The sequence below is a fragment of the Dasypus novemcinctus genome, chromosome 3 (assembly GCF_030445035.2).
Source record: "Dasypus novemcinctus isolate mDasNov1 chromosome 3, mDasNov1.1.hap2, whole genome shotgun sequence".
NCBI classification, from domain to species: domain Eukaryota; kingdom Metazoa; phylum Chordata; class Mammalia; order Cingulata; family Dasypodidae; genus Dasypus; species Dasypus novemcinctus.
This window is the reverse complement of record NC_080675.1, coordinates 3,019,207-3,038,045: the sequence shown is the minus strand read 5'-3', so window position 1 is coordinate 3,038,045 and position 18,839 is coordinate 3,019,207. Positions and strand designations below refer to the sequence as shown.

Sequence of the window (18,839 nt, the reverse complement as noted above, 5' to 3'; positions counted from 1 at the left end):
GGGTTTTACAAGTGAGTAATGGTGGTGAGACAAGGCAGCATCATCCATAGTTTCTTCATCAATATTTGCAAATTGTTGACTTACCAGGGTTTGAAAGAGACTCCCTTTTGTGTTTTATATTTACCCTTTTTTGGGGATCACTCTATAAACTAAAAAAATATTGGTTGGTGTAACCTTTGCTACAGATGTATCATGTTTATGGAATTGAAAATCCTTGATTTCTTGGAGTGTGTGCGTATATATGTAGTTTAAGATGTTTGCATCTGTATTGCATAAATAAACTTATCAGTTTCCAAGTATAGCCTTTAGAGTGTTACAGAAGACTGAGGATTTTTTAAAAAAGTAGAAAAGTTTTACCTGTTCCAGTTTGCTTCAATATTTTCTTTCCCTGGCTTAAAAAAAAAAGCAAAACCTGAAGGTAACAAATGGATACAGCACTAAGATTTTCCACAGTAAGTTTTTAGTCTCAGTAAAGCACAGTGGGAAGGCTCCATCAACACTTTAGACAGTATCATAATTTTGGAAAAAACATTTCACTATAGGGATGTTTTCAAAAACGAAGTCATCTGTGTCAGGTTTTGACATTGATTAGTTACCTAGATAGTAAGTGATGCAGTGTCAAAACCAATTTTAAATTACCTTTGTTGTCAGCATGCACATTCTCTCCATTTAGAACTTTAACTACAGATTTACCAATCTAAGTAATTTGAAAGATAATAGCATAAAAAGAATTAGATCTGCCAAACCGAAAAGGTGTGCCTATCTAAAGTAGTTTCTTTTCTTGATTCTGTTTAAGTTAACAGAAGTTATCTTCACATTGGTAATTTCTGGTAACTTAATGAGAACATGCTGAACTTTTGGTCACAATACATTTTCCCATTATGTAAAATATTTTACGCACTAGTTGACTCATTTAATTGCAAGTAGACATTATTCTTATCCTGCAGAAAAGAGAAACACATTATTGTAATTAAGAGTTTAGCCAATTACAAAATTGTCCTTAGGTTACCACATCAGCCTTAGGGTGCTTTCTGTTGGATTTTTGAAAACTTTGAGATGGACAGAGGACAAGGGGAGCCAGCTAGGAGCATTTGTTAGGTTTAGGGGATGTAGTTGTTCTTTAGATCAGTTAGTTGCTTATTTTATATGTGAGGCTTATTTTTGTTCTTAGGTGTTTTGTGTTCAAGTAATGAATGTGTTTTCTTTGACCTCAAGACTTATAAATATTTCAGGGTCTCACAGACCCAGGGGCTCTCGCTTATTGCATAGAAGGAAAAAAACAAGCAAACGAATGCCAATTTTGTTGTTGTTGTTGTTGTTGTTGATATGTTTCATGGTGATACTTCTCCTTCATGTTTAAAAGTGCTGCAGGGAAGCGGATTTGGCTCAATTGATAAGAGCGTCCACCTACTATATAGGAGGTCCAGGGTCAAACCCAGGGCCTCCTAACCCGTGTGGTGAGCTGGCCCATGCGCAGTGCTGTTGTGTGCAAGGAGTGTTGTGCCACCCAGGGGTGTCCCCTGCGTAGGGGAGCCCCATGCACAAGGAGTGTGCCCCGCAAGGAGAGCTACCCCACGCGCAAAAAGCACAGCCTGCCTAGGAGTGGCACTACATACACAGAGAACTGATGCAGCAAGATGACGCAACAACAAAAAAAAGAGACAGAAATTCCTGGTGCTTCTGACAAGAATGCAGGTGGACACAGAAGAACACATAGTGAATGGACAGAGAGAGCAGACATTGCGGGGAAGAGGAGAGAAATTTAAAAAACACACAACAGATGGACACAGAGAGCAGAAAATGGGGAGAATGGGGGAGAGGGGGAGAAATAAAAAAATAAATCTTTTTTTAAAAAGTGCTATATTTACACATATATGTAATTTATATTTTAAAGGTAAGATACCTTTTTTTCCCTGAAAATTATTGCACTGTAAGGTTCAGGGTGAGGAGTTAACTAAAGCAGTAATGAGTTGTTAGGAGCAATGAGAAACATATTTTTAAAGTTTGGAAGGGATCTTGGAATTAATGCAGTTTTTGTCATAGTGAAGACTCTTGTAATAATCCCCTCCCTCCCTTTCTTTAATTGGGAAGCTGAGCTGCATCTCATTAAGTGATGTCAACTATTGGATGTTTGACCTTTGGCCTGATTGTGCCAACTTTTAAAAAAATGACAACTTTAGGGAAGTGGATGTGGCTCAAGTGATAAGGCCTCTGCCTACCATATGGGAGGACCCAGGTTTGATCCCTGGGGCCTCCTGATGAAAAAGAAGAGAAAACATGCCTGCGCAGCGAGCCAGTGCCTGCACGGTGAGCTGAGTGCCCATATGGAGCCAAGTGCCTGTGCGGCGGGCCAAGTGCCCACGTGAGTGCCCACGTGGTGAACCAGTGCCTGCACAGCCGAGTCAGTGCCCCCATGGTGAGGCGACTGCCCATTCGGTGAGCCAAGTGCCCACGTGGTGAGCCAGTGCCCGTGCAAATGAGTCATGTAGCAAGATGATGATGCAACAAAAGAGAGACGAAGGGGAGAGTCGAGGTGAAGTACAGCCGAGACCATAAACTGAGGTGGCACAATTAGACAGGGAACCTCTCTCCACATCAGAGGTCCCTAGGATCGAATCCCGGTGAATCTTAGAGGAGGAAGATGAGAAGAGAAGGCAAAAAGAGAAACAGATACAGAAGATACCACAGCAAATGGACACAGACAACAAAAACAGCAGGGCAAGGGCAGGGAAGAGAAAAAAAAATCACAACTTTATTGAGCTATTCACATATCATCCAACTCATCTATTTACAATTCAGTGGTTTTTAGTATATCCACAGTTAAATGCAAGCAGCACCTATTCTGGACATTTCATATAAATGGAGTAATACAATTTGTGGGCTTTTGTATCTGGTTTCTTTCACTTAGCATAATGTTTTCAAAATTCATCCATGTTGTACTTGATTCCCATTTATAGTTGAGTAATATTCCATTGTGCGGATGGACCACATTTTGTTTATCTATTCATGAGTTGATGGATGTGTGGGTTTCCCCCTCCCCTTTTTGGCTCTTGTGATTAAAACTGCTGTGAACATTTGCATACAAGTTTTTGTCTGGATGCATGTTTTCATTTCTCTTGGGTATATACCTAGGATCTTGCGTCAGCTTTCTCTGCTTCTTTTACCTCCTGTTCAGGTTCACATTTATGTTTGTAAATGGGGCCTCCTCCGAGCTGTATGGTGACCCAGTGACTTCCTGTTTCATGCCTGAAGCCCCTGGACCTCCTGTGGCCTAGAGAAGTAGTCTGGGTTGTAGTGTCCTTTTCAAAGACCAGATAAGATCTTATCAAATAAATATCTGGTTAGAGTTTTGGCAAAGAATTAAGTGATTTAAGTCCGTATCCAAGTCAACAAATTTTGTGTATATTTTATAATTTTTTATGTGTTCTCTCTGCTTCCTCTTAGCTTCTCAGAGAGGACCCTTTGTACTTTTAGCTTCAGCGGCACTGAGAGTGACTGGGTGATTTGCCTGTATGCTTTCCGTTTAGGCAGTGTACCCATTTACTCCTCTGGGTTTTTTCATGTTAGTTTGGTAACTGGGTTGCCTGTTTTTGTGCAATGAAACACCTTAAGATGGTAGTGATTTCTGGAGCAATTTGTTAAGTGTCCAGATGATACCTAGAATAATGTTCCCATCATCTGCATAAAATGGGTATAAATATGCATTAATGATGCTAGCTAATCTGTCCAAGTGAGTTTATGATTTTCAGGACAGCTGTTGAATAAGGGTGCAGTTTCTGCTATGCTCATTCCAGTTAATGGTGAGAGCCCTTTAGTTAAGCTTTGAAAAAGTAGTGTGAATACTAGCTGTATTTTACAACCATCATGCCTGCATTTTGTGAGACATCATACTTTCAGGAGCATTTCATGTACATTATCAATTGAAAATCAGATCACCTCTGTTAGGCTAAAGTTTTCCTTTCCTACCGACAGGGTGTCTGAGATTCAGAAGTGAGCCATTGTCCCAGAGCCTGGTGCGTGGGGCGGGGTCCGTGTGGAAGGAGGCAGGCTGTGCTGGAGCTCCAGACCAGGGCCTTCCCAGCGGGCCCTTATCTGTGGGCCGCCCCCCTCCCCAGGAGGGTTTTTCCTGAGGCCAGGCATCAGGCAGCCTTGACCGAGCACCCGGGGACTCTGGGAACCTTACTTCACCTGACTGAGCCTCTGCAAAGTGGAGGTAACAGCACGCCCTTCCACAGCCTCGTGGTCCCACCTGCCACCTTTCCTCAGCTTGCACTGTGGTGGGCGTGCGGCACTAGAAGGTGCTGCAGGGTGCTTCTCCTCCTCAGGCCCTCTTCTCACTTGCCGCCACTGTCCCTAGAGGCAGCTCCTGCCTCTGCCTGTCCCTCTCTCCAAAACGCGCACACTGCCTAGAAGGGAGGGTCCCCAGTGCTTGGGGTCTGAGCTCCAGGCCAGCTGTAGGCATTGGCCCCCGCCAGCTTCTCCAGCCCCCTGGGAAAGCCCTCTCGGGCCTGAGAGCAGGGCTCTGGCTGCCTCGGGCTCGGGGTCCCTGGAGTGCTAAACCGCAGTGGGGAACAAGTCCTATTACAGCATGGCAGGTGCCTGGGGCCAGCGGCTGGGAGCCTGCACAGAGAGCAAGGAGGACCTGACTTGAAAGGCAGAGTTCTACTGGAACTGCCTTTGTGGGGAGTGCCCAGCGCGGCACCTGGATGTGCCAAGAGTTGTTTGATCCAAGTTCTGAGGCCTCTACACTGCTCTAGTGAGTCCCTGCAAAGCTCTGTGAGGGCAAAAAGATATCGCCTCATGCTGCCTCTTCCTTCCTCTCTCTCTGCTCATCCTTTCCTTGCTGGGAGATCATCCCCTCTGGTCAGGATTTACAAGAGGCGGATCTGACTTGATCCAGAGTGTATCTCACCTTACAAAGGGTAGAGAGCAGGTAGGAAGACCACATTTTTTTCCTAAAATGTTTTTCCGTCAATCCATTTATCCATCTCCTATGAGGTAAAGGCCCCATTTTGTTTTAATGAATTTTTATTGGGTACCTGGGCACAGCAGGGTGGTTAGGGTGTGGCTTATGGAGGCGGGGTGCTGGGTGCAAGTCTTGGCTCTCCCACTTGGCCTGACCTTGGTCTCCCCGTCCGTCGTGTGGAGGCCATGCTGCTACCACCTTGAGGAACGGGCGAGCTCTGTGTGGGGCGCATGGTGAGCCCTCCGTAAATGCCAGCCCCCGTGGGGACGCGCAGGTCCTGCTCCTGACCAAGGGGCCTTGCCAGCTTGCGAGGGAGGAGCCAGGGAAGGCCTTCTGGAGGGGCAGGTCAGGAGTCTGAGGTGGGGAGGGAACCAGGCAGACTGAGGGGAGGCAGAGGAGGGCGGGAAGAGCGGACCGAGTTCCTCAGCCTGTGTATCCGTTCATCCAGTCCTGCCAGAGCACCTGTTGGGGCGGCTGGCCCCAGATGCCTCGTGGAACCGGACCTTGTGAGCAGGCTGCTTAGACTGGTCCCGGTCAGGAATTGTCCCCTGGGGTGGCAAGGAGTCAGCTGTCACTTTTTGGGGCAGTGCAGTGCAGTGCATCACACAGCCTCGGTGCTGGCTCAGACCATGCCTCCGCGTAATGACCCTGGTAGGGCAGTGCTGCCCAGGGCTGCGGCCCTCCTCGTCCTGGTGGACTGAGGCCTTGTCTTCCCCGCGAGAGCAGCCACCGCCGTGACGGTGCGGCCTGCCCTGGCAGGGCGGCCGTGCGCACTGAAAGATGGAAGGGGTGAATGGATGAGACTACAGGTCGCTGAGCCAGCAAGCTCCTCTAAAAGTCTCTTTTTTCCGAATTTGGCTGTATGGCTAATGGTTTAAAGCATTTAGTTTGAAGGTTTAGTATTTCAAGTGCGCTGAGCCCATAAAGGTTTTCACTGCTCTGCTGGGAAGGTAGCTGGGGTTCAAGGTGATGGCTGCCCACAGAGGGCCTAGACATGGCTGTGGTTGCACTTTCTGGAACGAAAGTCACAGCTCATTCCCAGGCGCTCCTTAGAGAGGTGTTGGAGCTGGTGTTAAGAAGCAGACATGCAGGATTTCCACTGGGGACGCCTGAGCCATAAAGATGGTCTTGTCACAGTGCACATTTTATTAATTCCAGCATTCCTGCTCAGCTGCTGCACGGTCAATTGTCAAAACTATCCTCCAGTAAAATCACAAACCAGTCAATCTTGAGGAAACAGGTTAGAAATCTAGAAATGTCCCCAAGGTGTTTGCAACATTTTTTTTGAGAGCCTTAAACAGTCTTTGTGATTTCAAAGGCAGCTTCCTGTGCCAGAGAGAGGGGAGTCTCTCTCCAGCGCTCCTGCTTCCGAGCTTGGTAGCTTTTCAGAAAGACTGCAATGCAGCGGTTACCAGAGTCCTGTTAATATGGAAACCAGCCGTGGGGAAGTCTTTTGCTCCTCTTCACAGCGGCTGCCTGCTGCCTGCAGTTGAAGGGGGAGATGATGAAGGGAACGTTCCCCCGGACCCAGCAGCTCGGTGGGGAGAGCCTCAGCGACTCGGTGGCGCTGGGGCTCGTGCAGTCATGTCCTGCAGCAGCCCTGGTGAGTTACCGATGCAGCGAGCCTCCAGGGACGTGAGCCAGACGGGACCCTTTGCGTTTGCACTTGATAACGTTTTCATCTCTTTGTTCAGGTGGTGGATAAGAAGATAAGGAACTTTAAAAAGCTTGTATGATGTGTGTTTTAAATGCTTATGAATATTCCTAGTAAAGGTGAGGAATGATGATTGAGTGGATCTCTGTCAAACTGAAGAAGAACAACTTTAATTTTTTGTTAGTGACAATTTTGGCATTTGAAGAGTCATCTTATTTAGTGTTGACAACTGCCCTCTAAATAAATCCTTGATAGTGTTCTTTAAAGAGACCTGCTTTTCCTTTGACTTGTTAAACAGTTGAATTTTAGAGATGTGTTATCAGCATGATATACTTGTTTCTTTAGCTTAGGAAGCCAGCTTTGTTACTCTGGCATGGAACAATTTGTTTTACACAATTTTAAACATATGGTGGTGGGTAGTAAAGTCGAATTTCTGTAGTTCTTATTTTGCCTTCAGATGAGCATTTTTGCCAGTGTGGCAAGTTGGATACTACCTCCACCTGCTCCTCTTTGTTTATCTATGTGGGAGACTAAGAGTCAGAATTCAGATTTGTTTTGCTGTGAATCGGTGGCCCTAAACTATATTAAATGCATTATGGGTGGTAATTTATATGTCCAGTGCCAAGAAATATAATGTCAAGGTTACCATAGCAACTGCATGCATTCTGAAAGGCTCATGAATGGTTCTGAACCTTCTGGCGTTTTAAATGAGATCTTCCAGCTGAGAGCCTGCATTCATGATTAGTGGAAACAAATTCAGCTTCCCGTGTGGAGCACATCCTTCTGCTTCATTTACTGGTGTGTGTCTGTTCATCCCAGTTCTTCTTCTGACATCTGCATTGGTATTTTGGTTCTTGAACAGAATATAGTCTGGTTGAGGAACTAGCCTGTGCATGTGTAATATCCTGGCACTGCGGTCTGCTCTGGTATCAGAACGGAGGCCTGCGCGTTCGCGCCCCCGAGGGCAGGCAGGACGCAACGTCCCCAAGCATGCTTGCCTGTGGGCTGGTGCAGTCCTGGGCAGGCTCCCTGTTCCAGCCGAGGAGCTTCTCTTCAGCTTGTCGACACTTGGCAGGGCTCCACACAAGGCTGACTTCCTGGGTGGCAGCTCTGCCTTTGCTGTTTCCAGAATGCCACGATGGTTGATGTTGAGGAGAGAAGTCCGAGTCAGAGAGACCCATATGCAAGATGCCAGGCTTGTGAAGTAGTGAGGACGTAGTATCTTCATTGCCAAAGACTTGCTTGCTTTTTCTTAGAAGTATTTGTAGCATAGTTCCTTTGAAAACCTGTTCCCCTTGTACATTTAAATTGTATTGATAGCTTGATTGTGCGGGACCGAATGTCTGCTTGCTAATATTTTGTAAAATGCATCTAGACAGCCTGACTGCAAAAGGGGGCCTGGGGTCTGAGGGCGGGAGTGGGAGGAAGCTGCTGAGGCAGCCCCAGCGAATCCAGCAGTGGCTGCGAGGCAGTAGCTCCCAAGAGGGGGGCAGTGCAGGCTCTAGGAACACATTTTCCCACGCCTGTGGAATCAGTGCACCTTCCATCATGGTGTAACTCCCTACATTCAAAACAAGGCGGGCCCGACTGCAGGCATGCTTCATCGGGCACCTGGCGGTGGCTCACCTACAGGCCTCACTTAAGAACCTTCAGCTAATTCATCCCTTTCTTTTACAGACAAGGAAACTGAGGCCCCAAGAAGCTATGCCACTTGCTTAAGGTCCCCAATCCGGTCGGAACCAGATCTAGGATCAGAAACCTGGCTCCTGGCGCCTGGCTTCCTATTCTCCTAAGGATCGCTTTCCTGCCAGAAGAGGTTTGCTCTTAGTTAATTTTTCCCTTGTTCGTTTGTTTCTCTTTCATCAGAAAGAGGCCTACCATAATAATGAACTCTACAAATTAGAATTTTAAAAACACCTATTTTCCCTTCCTCCTTTCTTCTGTTATTATTTGTACTTGTACTCAGTTTGCTGGGGACATCCAGGGCGGAGGGCATGACCTCTGCCCCATAGGCCTCATGCTGTGATGAGCCTGGCGCCTGCAGCCAGGGTGTCGAGATCTGTCGAGGCTCCGTGTCCGTGCTCCTGCCCATCTGTGGTATTTGTGGCTACCCAGGGGCGAACCTGGACTGTCACACTGGTGAGGTCATGGTGCTAGACTTACCAAAGCAGGACAAGTAATATTAGGAAGTGGTTCAGCCTGCCAGGTTTGAAATACACATTGATTTTTAGCCAGATGCCAGTTAGCCCAAATTTCTAATTTACAGGTGTTCAAGGAGATGGAGATTTTATTGTAGAATTCAGTGTGGCAGACTGTATTTTCCTAAATGGCCTCAGTGCTCTCTTCCATGCTGCATGCTCCTCCAGCCACAGGACTTTGACCAAGAGGTGGGTCTCTGTTCCTTCCCTCTGGACCTGGGCTGGGTTTGTGACCACCTCACCCACCAGCGTGTGTCAGAAGTGAAACTGTGTGGCTTCCAGGCGAGTCCTGTTAAAAGGGTAAGTTCTTGCTTGTCTTGTCTTTGGGGTACTCACCCTGGGGACAGCCAGTCTCCATGCTGTGAGGAAGCCCAAGCTGGCCCACGTCGGGATCTCCCGGGTGGGTCCGAGGCCCCGCGTGTGTGTGAATGGTCCTCTGGGTGACTGCAGTCTCCCCAGCCACGTGGGGCAGAGCTGTGCCACCCCTGCTGTGCCCTGTCCATGTTACTGACCTTTGGAATCTGTGGACCGGAGGGGTGGGTGTTGATGCCACTACATTTGGGGGTAATTTATTATGTAGCCTAATTACTGGAATCTTTGGTGTTTCATTTACCAGTAGTAGAGATGGCATTTTTGCACTGCTAAAGATAGGAAGCATACGAAATGAGTATTTTGATATATTAAAAAAAATTTAGTAACAGGTTTATTGAGATAATTGCACACCATAAAAGTTACCCTGTTAAAGTGTACAATTCAGTAATTTTTAGTTTTTAATACAGTAATCACCACTATATAGTTCCAGAACATTTTTCATCCCAGAATGACTGCCAAACTCTTAATCTGATGAACTCAAGAGACAAATAAAATCTAAAGACCAGGATTCCCACAGGTTGTGCGGAACTGTGGTCCTGTGCACCTGGGTCAGCGTGTGCTGAGTGTGTGGATCCCCCTGCCGGGAGGCGGGTGGGCCACAGCACTTAGGCAGCGCCGGGAGTTCACGGGGAGTCTTGGAGAAGAGGCGGGCTTCCGACTAGATTCACGGAGGGGAAGCCAGGAAAAGGAAAGGGTTTCTTGGGACAAAGACTGCTACAAGTGGGAAGGGATCTCTGGCAGGTTCCCTGTTGGGTCACAAGGGAGCTCAAGGGTGCTTGGGGAGTGCAGAGCGAGCTCAGATTTAGCGCAGGAGGCAGCTCTTCCTGACACCTGTGCACCTGCTCCTGCCTCCTGTGGGGGGTGCTCTTTCACTCCCACATGTGCACATACCAGACTTGACAGCGTGGGTGAAGGGGACAGTGCTCAGCAGCCCAGGCCAGAGGTCAGCACACATTCTCTGTAAAGGGCCAGATAGTAAGTGTCTCAGACTTCGTAGGCAGGCCAGGTGGGTGGTTCAACTATCGTGGACAGTATGTAGATGCGTGGGCCTGGCGTGGTTCCAGTAAAGCTTTAGATACAAAACCACCAGACGCGGGGAAGAAAGAGGCAGTGGACTGTTTCCTGGCATAGGTAAATACCCTCCTTGCCCCCTGCTTGGTCTTGTGCTATCTGTCTCCTCCCCGCTGTTGCTATACCTCTTGACAGGAGGTAGAGACATATGCCCGGGGGACCACCCAAGTTCACAGTACTTGGCCCCCAGTCTCTCTCTTCCCACATAGGAATGTGTAGGAAGCATGTTTCTCATTGTGTCTTGAGCGCAACACATAACAGGAACCCCATAAATGTTTGAACAATTTTGGAGCCCCTGGAAAGCTCCAGCGCTTTGCAGATTTGGGAATGGTGGGTAAATGTGACAAAGAAGGAATAAGGCCTGCAGGTGGACCCAGGAGCATCTGGGTCCTGTTGCCCAGTGGACACACGGTGCAGTATGGGAAAATCCAGGAGAGCAAGAACACAGTCTTTAGAAGTTTCCCTTCAGCTCTTCCTCTAGCTCTCATGGAGAGCCCAGAATAAATATGTTGACATACTGAGGTGAGGGAGTTAAATTACTTCTCTCAAAAGAGTCTTAGCGGTAACCTTTCAGGTGGAGAAAGATTTTTGCTTTTAGATCTTGTGAGTTTTCTCAAGAAGATGAGTGCAGTAGCCTAGGTGCCTTTCCTCGGGGGTTGACTTGCTCAGAGCTTTAAAGCTAGAGCCTCAGCAGACAGCATGGCATTGAGTTCCCCAGGGAAGTTTAGAGAGAGAAATCCCAAAAGAAAAAACCAACATGTTCTTTGGCTCCTCACTGCTTTCAGGTCCAGTTGGGGTGTTTACCAATGCATGGTGAGTGAAACAGGCTCTGGTACTAGAAGTCTGTGGTACTAAAAATGAATTCGAAAGGATAATTTCATCAAAATTGTTCTTCGGTTTAGAAAAAAACTTATTTTAAGGAGAATAAAGTGGGAGAATAGCATCTTGACTTGTCAGAAAAAGAGACGTGATACTCAATTAAAAATGACACATTTTCATGCTTGGCTAATAAGCCTGCCTGTGCTACAAAGTGGCATTTCACAGGCAGATTCGTGAAGTAGGATTCTTTTGTGAGGGTCTTCAGACCCTCCGATTGGAGTCAGCACCCCTGTGATGTGCCCCCACGGCAGCTTGTGTTCAGCCATGGGCCATCTGCGCATGCATACACAGGGTGCCTCCTGTTTGCGGAGGACTTCCACAACATCACTGAAACGGTCCCTCCAGAAGGCGACAGGCTGAGTTGAAACAGTCTGCAAAGAAAGGACTAAGATGGGGCTTGGTTTGGCATACAATGAGGAGTTAGATGCCTCTTGGATATTCTAGACTATTGAAAACAAATTGTGAAGTGTTAGAACATCAAGAACTAACCTGGTTCAGTTCCTTCTCCTCCAACCCACTCTTTGGTTGATGAGGAACCAGCAGCAGAGGGTGGTGAGAGGGGTGACACCCGTGTTGATGGAGGCCCTTGTCCAGCTCTTGGCTGTGCTCTCCCCCTTGGCCCAGGGCTGTCTATTGCCTTTCCTGGTGAGGACCTGCCTCCCAACCCCACCGGAGCACAAGAGTCTTAGCTAAGAACCTGAATTCCGAATCTACCTTCCTAGAAGACTGTTCTCCTTTTCCTTCTGGCTAGGGTTTTGACAATGTCTAATAGCGCCGGACAGTTGTATGTTCATCGTTATGGCTGATGTCATTTCTTACAGCTTGCAACTTCAGATCTTGGAGAACAAATTCATTTTCTACTTTCAGATTTGCTCATCTAAAAATTCTGTATAGAATGTAAACTTAGAACAAGTCTATATATTGGTTTATTGAACAACATCTACTGTATAATTTTTTTTTTGCCATCTCATTGAAATTATTAAGGAGATTTGTTTGAACATCTGTGATTAGTTGTCTCAACTCCTTTATGTCATCTGGAGGCTTATCTTGTTCCTTTAACTGGGCCATACCTTCCTGTTTCTTGGTGTGGATTGTAATTTTTTGTTGGTGTCTTAGCATCTGGCTTACTAGAGTATTTATTTTGGGTACAGTTTTTCTCTTTAGTTTATTGCTTCCTGCCCTTTCTCCCTTGCTGGTTGTGCAATAGGTGCCAAGGTTGTAATTGGTGCTGTAAGCTGTGGAGGCTCAAGCTGCCCTCATTACCCCAGGAACTAATGAAGCTTCTCCCAACTTTCTCCTTTGCTGCGGGTAGGACAGAGTCACAGCTGTGTGAAATAATCCAAGTTGTGTAGGCCTAGACTCTAGTTGCCCACAGAGGCTGATGAAGCTTCATATCCCATTCTTCCCTGCCTGGGCCAGGATGGAGCTGCAGGTGTGGGCAGCAATCTATGCAGTGTGGGTCCAAGATGACCACAGTTGCCCCAGGAGACTTCCAATTATTCAGTCTGTGCCAGCCAGAGGTACCTGCAGCTACCTGGATAGGCTGGTGCAGGGCCCGCCAGCCTCCTCCCTGCAAGAGGTGGGGCAGATGCCTAAGCTAGGGCTGCAGGCCAATCTGGGTGAAAGAAACGGGTTCCTACCATCGCTGTGATTTTTGGTTAGTCCGGCTTCCCCTCAGACTGGGGATAGAGTCAAAATGGTGACCGCCTGCCTCCTTCTGACCTGGACAAGTTCAGACTTTAGCTGTTCCTAGGGTTATACTTTAACCAGCTGAATCCACCAATCAGTAGCTGAAATTGGTGGCCAACCGTCTCCTCTTCCCCTGTCTTTGGGAAATGGAGCTTCAAATTTCAGCCACAGAATAATAGCTTCTGGGACAGCTTATGCTCCCAAAGTAGGATGATGACTGTCTTCCACAGCTTGACTGGTAATTTCCCAGAGAGGCTGGTGCAGGTCCCCCCAGCTTCCTCCCTGCCGGAGGTGGGGTTGGGGCCTATGCTAGAGCTGCAGTCTGATCTGGATGGAAAGTAGCCGGTCCCCACCAGCACTGTGATTTTCGGTCTACCCCGCTTTCCCTCATGCCAGGAGCAGAGTGAAGATGGCAGCTCCCAGCCTCTTTCTGACTTGGACAGACTCAAACTTTAGCTGCTGAATTTACTCATCCGTAACTGAAGTTGGTGCCCAACTGTATCTTCCTCCCCTGTTTTTGGGAAGTGGAGCTTCTAATTCCAGCTGTGGAACAGCTCCTGAGGCGGCTTGTGCCTCCAGTGGAGAATGGACACTGGCCTCTGTTGCATGACATGAGTCTTCTCTGCAGATGTGCAGTCTCCTCCTTCCATTCCTTCAAGGATTTTGCAGGATGCTCTTCTGGCTTCCTGGAGCCCCCAAACAGGTGCTTCAGCTAGATCCAGAGAGCTCTGGGTGTTTGCTAACTGCCCTGGAGCAGGAGCTGACTCTAGGAGCACCTTACTCTGCTGCCATCTTGCTGGTTGTCTCCTGTATCATTTTTAATAAGTTAATTGTTTTTTTTGTTTTGTTTTGTTTTTGAGGTACTGGGGGCCGGGGATTAAACCTGGGACCTTGTGTTTGGGAAGCCAGCGCTCAACTACTGAGCTACATTGGCTCCCCTGAATTGGTTTTTTCATTGTTTTGCTTGTTGTTTGTTTTTTGTTTTGTTTTTTTTCAGGAGGCACTGGGATCCAAACCTGGGACCTCCCATGTGGAAGGTGGGCGCTCAACTGCTTGAGCCACATCTGCTCCCAATAAGCTACTTTTGAAATGTAGTTTTAATACCTGGAAGCCAGTTGGTATACAGGTATAATTTGATGCTTGGAAAAGAAGTGCTAGGAGGAAAGTATCCTTTTTTTAACAAATTAATATTTATCAAGTACTATTATACAATGAAAAGTTCAATACCTATAACTGTACTGAGATTTTTTCCCCTATGCAACCCATGAAATAAGATGTTGAATTGTGTTTAATATCAGACCACTTTTTAAACATTTGATTTTCATTTTTTGCACTTACCTATGCTGATAATTTTTAAACCTGAGAATTGTCAAAGACATTTAACTTCTACTTAATCTTCAGATTATAGCTTTGAGCATCCTCTCCTCAGAGAGCCCTTCCCTGTACCCCACCTAAGTAGATATTGTTGCCTTGTGTCCCATGTGCTGGTCTACACGCACACACGCACACACACACACACCGACTTGTGTCCCCTTCCCTGAAAACTGTCAGCTGAGAAAGCTTTCTTGTTGCCTTCCACCTTGTCGGTGCTTCCCGCCTGCAGGCCCCAACTGAGTGCTTGTTGAGCAGCTCCACCGACGCTGGTGCTCGTTTCCTGGGAGTGGCCGGGATGGTCTGCATCAGCCTTTTGCTTTGCAGAACGAACCAGCAGTTTCCAAGTGTTTTCTGAGTCAACCACGGACTATTTTTCCCATTGCTAACTTACTACTTTTTCAGATTATTGAATACTTCTATTTTTTCCCTTCTCCAAAGAGTAGGAAATAACTAAGAATAGATGACTTTTTATATCCTGAGTGGGCTTTTTATATCTTTCTTTTCTCTCCCTTCAAGTTCTTTCTTATGTAAGTGAACAAATACTTCGTGAGGGGTAACATCTAAATGGGTCCTTCAAATTCAAGTATAGAGATTATTGAAGAGAATGAGGTAGTTTTTAAAATCTAGTAAAACCCTGCACAGTGCATTTGATCTTTTAATGTATAGGCAGTTCTCTCTCTTTTTTTTTTTTTTTTAAGATTTAATTATTTCCCCCCTTCCCCTCCTCCTGCCCTGCTGTTTTTTTGCTGTCTGTGTTGTCTTCTCTTCTCAATTTCTCTCCTCTGGGATTCAATCCTGGTGACCTCTGATGGGGAGAGAGGTTCCCTGTCAATTGTGCCACCTTAGTTCCTGGTTTCTGCTGTGTTTCACCTTCACTCTCCCGTTGTCTCTCTTTTGATGTGTCATCATCTCGCTGCGTGACTCATTTGCACGGGCACTGGCTCACCACAGGGGCACTCGTGTGGGCACTCATGCGGGCACTGGCTCACCACGTGGGCACTTGCACGGGCACTGGCTTGCCGCCTGGGCACGCTTTCTCTTCTTTATCACCAGGAGGCCCCAGGGATTGACCCCAGGTTCTCCCGTATGGTAGGTGGAAGGAAGCTCTATCGCTTGAACCACATCCACTTCCCTAGGCAGTTCTCTCTCCTTTTTTTTTTTTAAAGATTTATTTATTTCTCTTCCCTCCCCCCCCACCCCCCCACCCCCCCCCCCGTTTTCTGTTCTCTGTGTCTATTTGCTGCATCTTGTTTCTTTGTCCGCTTCTGTTGTCAGCGGCAGCGGCACAGGAATCTGTGTCTCTTCTAGTTGCGCCATCTTGTGTCAGCTCTCCATGTGTGTGGCCATTCCTGGGCAGGCTGCACTTTCTTTCGCGCTGGGCATCTCTCCTTATGGGGCGCACTCCTTGCGCTTGGGGTTCCTCTATGTGGGGAACACCCCTGCGTGGCAGGGCGCTCCTTGCGCGCATCAGCACTGCGCATGGGCCAGCTCCACGAGTCAAGGAGGCCCAGGGTTTGAACCGCGGACCTCCCATGTGGTAGACGGACGCCCTATCCACTGGGCCAAGTCCACTTCCCTAGGCAGTTCTCTTTTAAGTTACACTTTCCTCGTGCCTTCACCAAGTGCAGACTGAGGCAAAGGTGCTGTGCTGGGAAGCATTGGCTGGGCACCTCTGTGGGGCTTGGTGGAAAGAGCACAGAGCCGAGAGTCAGTCGAGGCTTTGGGTCCTGACTGCCCTCAACCATTTGGGACTCAGCCAGGTGCCGTGTGCCACATGTGTGTCAGCAGCTGCCAGGGACGTGGGAACAGGGAGTGGGGCTTTGTCATGCGTGTCCCTGTGGGACTGATCCATCTGGAGGTTTCTGGGCTCTCCTGACTGGCTTTTTCTGGAATTGAGCTGTGTTGCTTTAGCCTATAGTGAAAGATTTATTTTAATATTATTCTGATAGAAAATTTTATTAATGTCGTCATTTTATATGTTTAAAAAGTATTGACGGTAGAACTTTTTTTGGAAACTTAAGACATTTGTTGTTTCGTAACAAATCTCTATTTCGATTCACTGAGTTAAACTTCAGTGAATCATAACTATATTAAGCGAAAACCACTCTTGCCAAGTAGTTTATTTGAAAAGCTGGTTAGATGAAAATTTCAGAGTGACGTGGAAAGGTCCACCCTTCGGTACAATGACAAGTTAAAATAATATGATCAGTTGGATGCCATGTAGAAAAGTTTTTTGTTGGCAGTTTAGTCATTTTAGTGCTATGGGAGTCATATTTGATTATAAAGTAAATTTATTTTAGAGGGTTTATATATGTGAGGAATATTAAATTCAGGAAGATTCCAGAAATACCACCCTAGATAACTTACATTTCCATCACGTTCCTAAGTAGTTATAAAACATATATCTTGTTATTTTATATTTTAGGAATTATTTATATAGTGGTAATGGATGTTTGATCATGATTTCAGAAAATCAGTTTTAAGTATTCAGGTGGATAAGACTTCAGAGAAATATATCACAATGCCCCCCCCAAAAAAAAAACAACAACAAAATTTATAAAATCCACAGTGTTCCAAAATATGGCTTTTCCCCAAGAATAAGTTTTAAGTATTACTCAGCTACATGGGTTAGTCAGTTTCACTCTTAACTAGCTTTTTTCCTCCTCCTCTTTCAAATCCATTTGGATAACGTTTTCAAAAATAAGTTAAATAATTCTAGTCCTCTCTTAGTAGCTAGAAATGAAGCTAATAGTTATTTAAATGATTTGAGAAGGCATATTTTAGCCTAGCCAAGGTCTTAATATCCCCTGGAAGTCAGAAGCGGCTTTATTTGGTACAGCTGAAGGTGCTCTCTTTGGTGCATCAGGCTGTGAATGTCATGTGTTAGCCTAAGGAGTGAATTAGCTCTGGGTGTGCTAGAACTGCAGTTTGAAATCACAGAAAAAGGTACTTGGTTTTAACATGGGGCAAGCGCATCTGCTGGGCATTATTGATCTTTTGGGAATTTTGAGGTATATGTGTTTGTTTCTTGCTGAGGAAATAGATGATTGCCTAGGTTTTGACTTTACAGGTGTCAGAGCCATCAAGAATGCTGTGTTCCAGCCTCCTTGAGACCTGGGCCTCCGTCCTGGTGGCTCTCACTTGGGGCACGTCGCTAACCATCACCATCTTAGTCCCTCAGTAGTCCAGGTAGGGAGCTGGACCATTAGCTAACCTTTTCAAGGAAATCATAAACCTCTTGATTCTTGCCACATCGTCAGTCATGCTGGTGCCTTTGTTGAGTGATTTAGTCACTGTTCAAGAGCACAGCAATGGGGAACATGGGCTCTAGAGCCAGGAGGGTCCACCATTTACTGGAGTGTATTGGGAAGTGGCTGAATCTTTGGGCTCCAGTTTGCTCACTGTGTAGTAGGCACTGCTGTAGGTGCTGAGGATACAAACCTGAATAGACCCATGTGTGTCTTCAGAAGTCTCAGTCAAGTGGTGGTGTTGGGGTGTTCATGCAGGGAGAGAGAAGGAAGGAAAAGTGAGTAGAGGTTTGTAAGTGTCAAGATAGGTGTCCTTATGGGACCAAGGTTCAGTGATGGCGCTGGAGGGGGAGGAGGGAGGGCTTGAGAAGAGATGTGCAGAGGAGTGTTTGCAGTCAGCAGTCAGCAAGTTCCTACTTGGCGTGTGGTGCCTTACTAGGTGCTAAGACCACAGAGATACACTTAGCATGAACACTGTCCAAAAGGAGCATAAAGTCTAGTGAAAACTGAGTTTAATGGTAAATGGGAGGTGTCAAGATGCTTGAGTGGTGTGTTCTTGAAGGGTGAAGTATTTAACAGATAGAAGGGAGTGGGAGACAGGACCAAAAACACAGATAGACTGATGGGAGGGGGAGAAAGGGGACCTTTGTGAATTTGAATGGTAGCTTAAATTTGATTGTTAAATTAATTTCCATTTCATGAGTTCTAGATAATTTTTCATACAATTTTTTTTAGGAGGTACCGGGGATTGAACCCAGGACCTCATATGTGGGAAGCAGGTGCTCAACCACTACTACACCCACTCCCCTTCATATAGATTTGAACTTTTAAATGTCTTAGTCTTTGTTTCAGCAGTAAACTTTAATATCATTAAATTCTAATTAAGGAGAAAGCTTTCTTTCTCATCACATTTGAAAACATTTTCCTGTACCTGTGCCTTAAAAAATGGAATAAATATGTAGAGAATATGTGGAGATTTAATTTATGTCTAGTAGTTATTCTCATATAGAAGTGAGATGGCCCTTTTCCTTGCCTAGTGCTTTCCTATCAGATTTATGAGATGGGGTTAGGAGTTGGGAATACTTAGAAAATCCTGTCTAATTCCAGGATTGTGGTAATCCTTCAAAACCAGGAAAGGAAGTTTGTTTGACTTGCCTTTTTTTTTTTTCTCTCTCTCCCTCCCCCCCAGTTGTCTGCTCTCTGTGTGCATTTGCTGTATGTTCTTCTGTGTCCACTTATGTTCTAGTCAAGTCCGCTTCCCTGTTACATCACCTTGTTAAGTCAGCTTCTTGCTGGTCCTCTTTAGGAGGCTCTGGGAACCTCCGTTCCCTGCTTTGTTGTGTCTTTCATTAGGCTTTTCTTCCTGTGTCTCTTGTATTAGCTCACCG

General features: G+C 46.4%; 1 protein-coding gene across 12 annotated transcripts in view; it reads left to right on the top strand.

The window, feature by feature from the left end:
* Positions 1–18,839, top strand: part of TRAF3 (TNF receptor associated factor 3) — a 161,935-nt gene that overhangs the window by 36,403 nt on the left and 106,693 nt on the right. For 8 of the 12 annotated variants that reach the window (XM_058291321.1, XM_058291339.2, XM_058291349.2 and 5 more), the window contains exon 2: positions 8,298–8,436. The gene's annotated coding sequence lies outside the window, so the exon portion shown is untranslated. Of the gene's footprint in view, positions 1–6,481; positions 6,570–8,297; positions 8,437–8,886; positions 9,119–18,839 lie in introns of those variants that run through there. The other 4 variants (XM_071213658.1, XM_058291315.2, XM_058291328.2 and 1 more) reach the window with 3 other exon arrangements.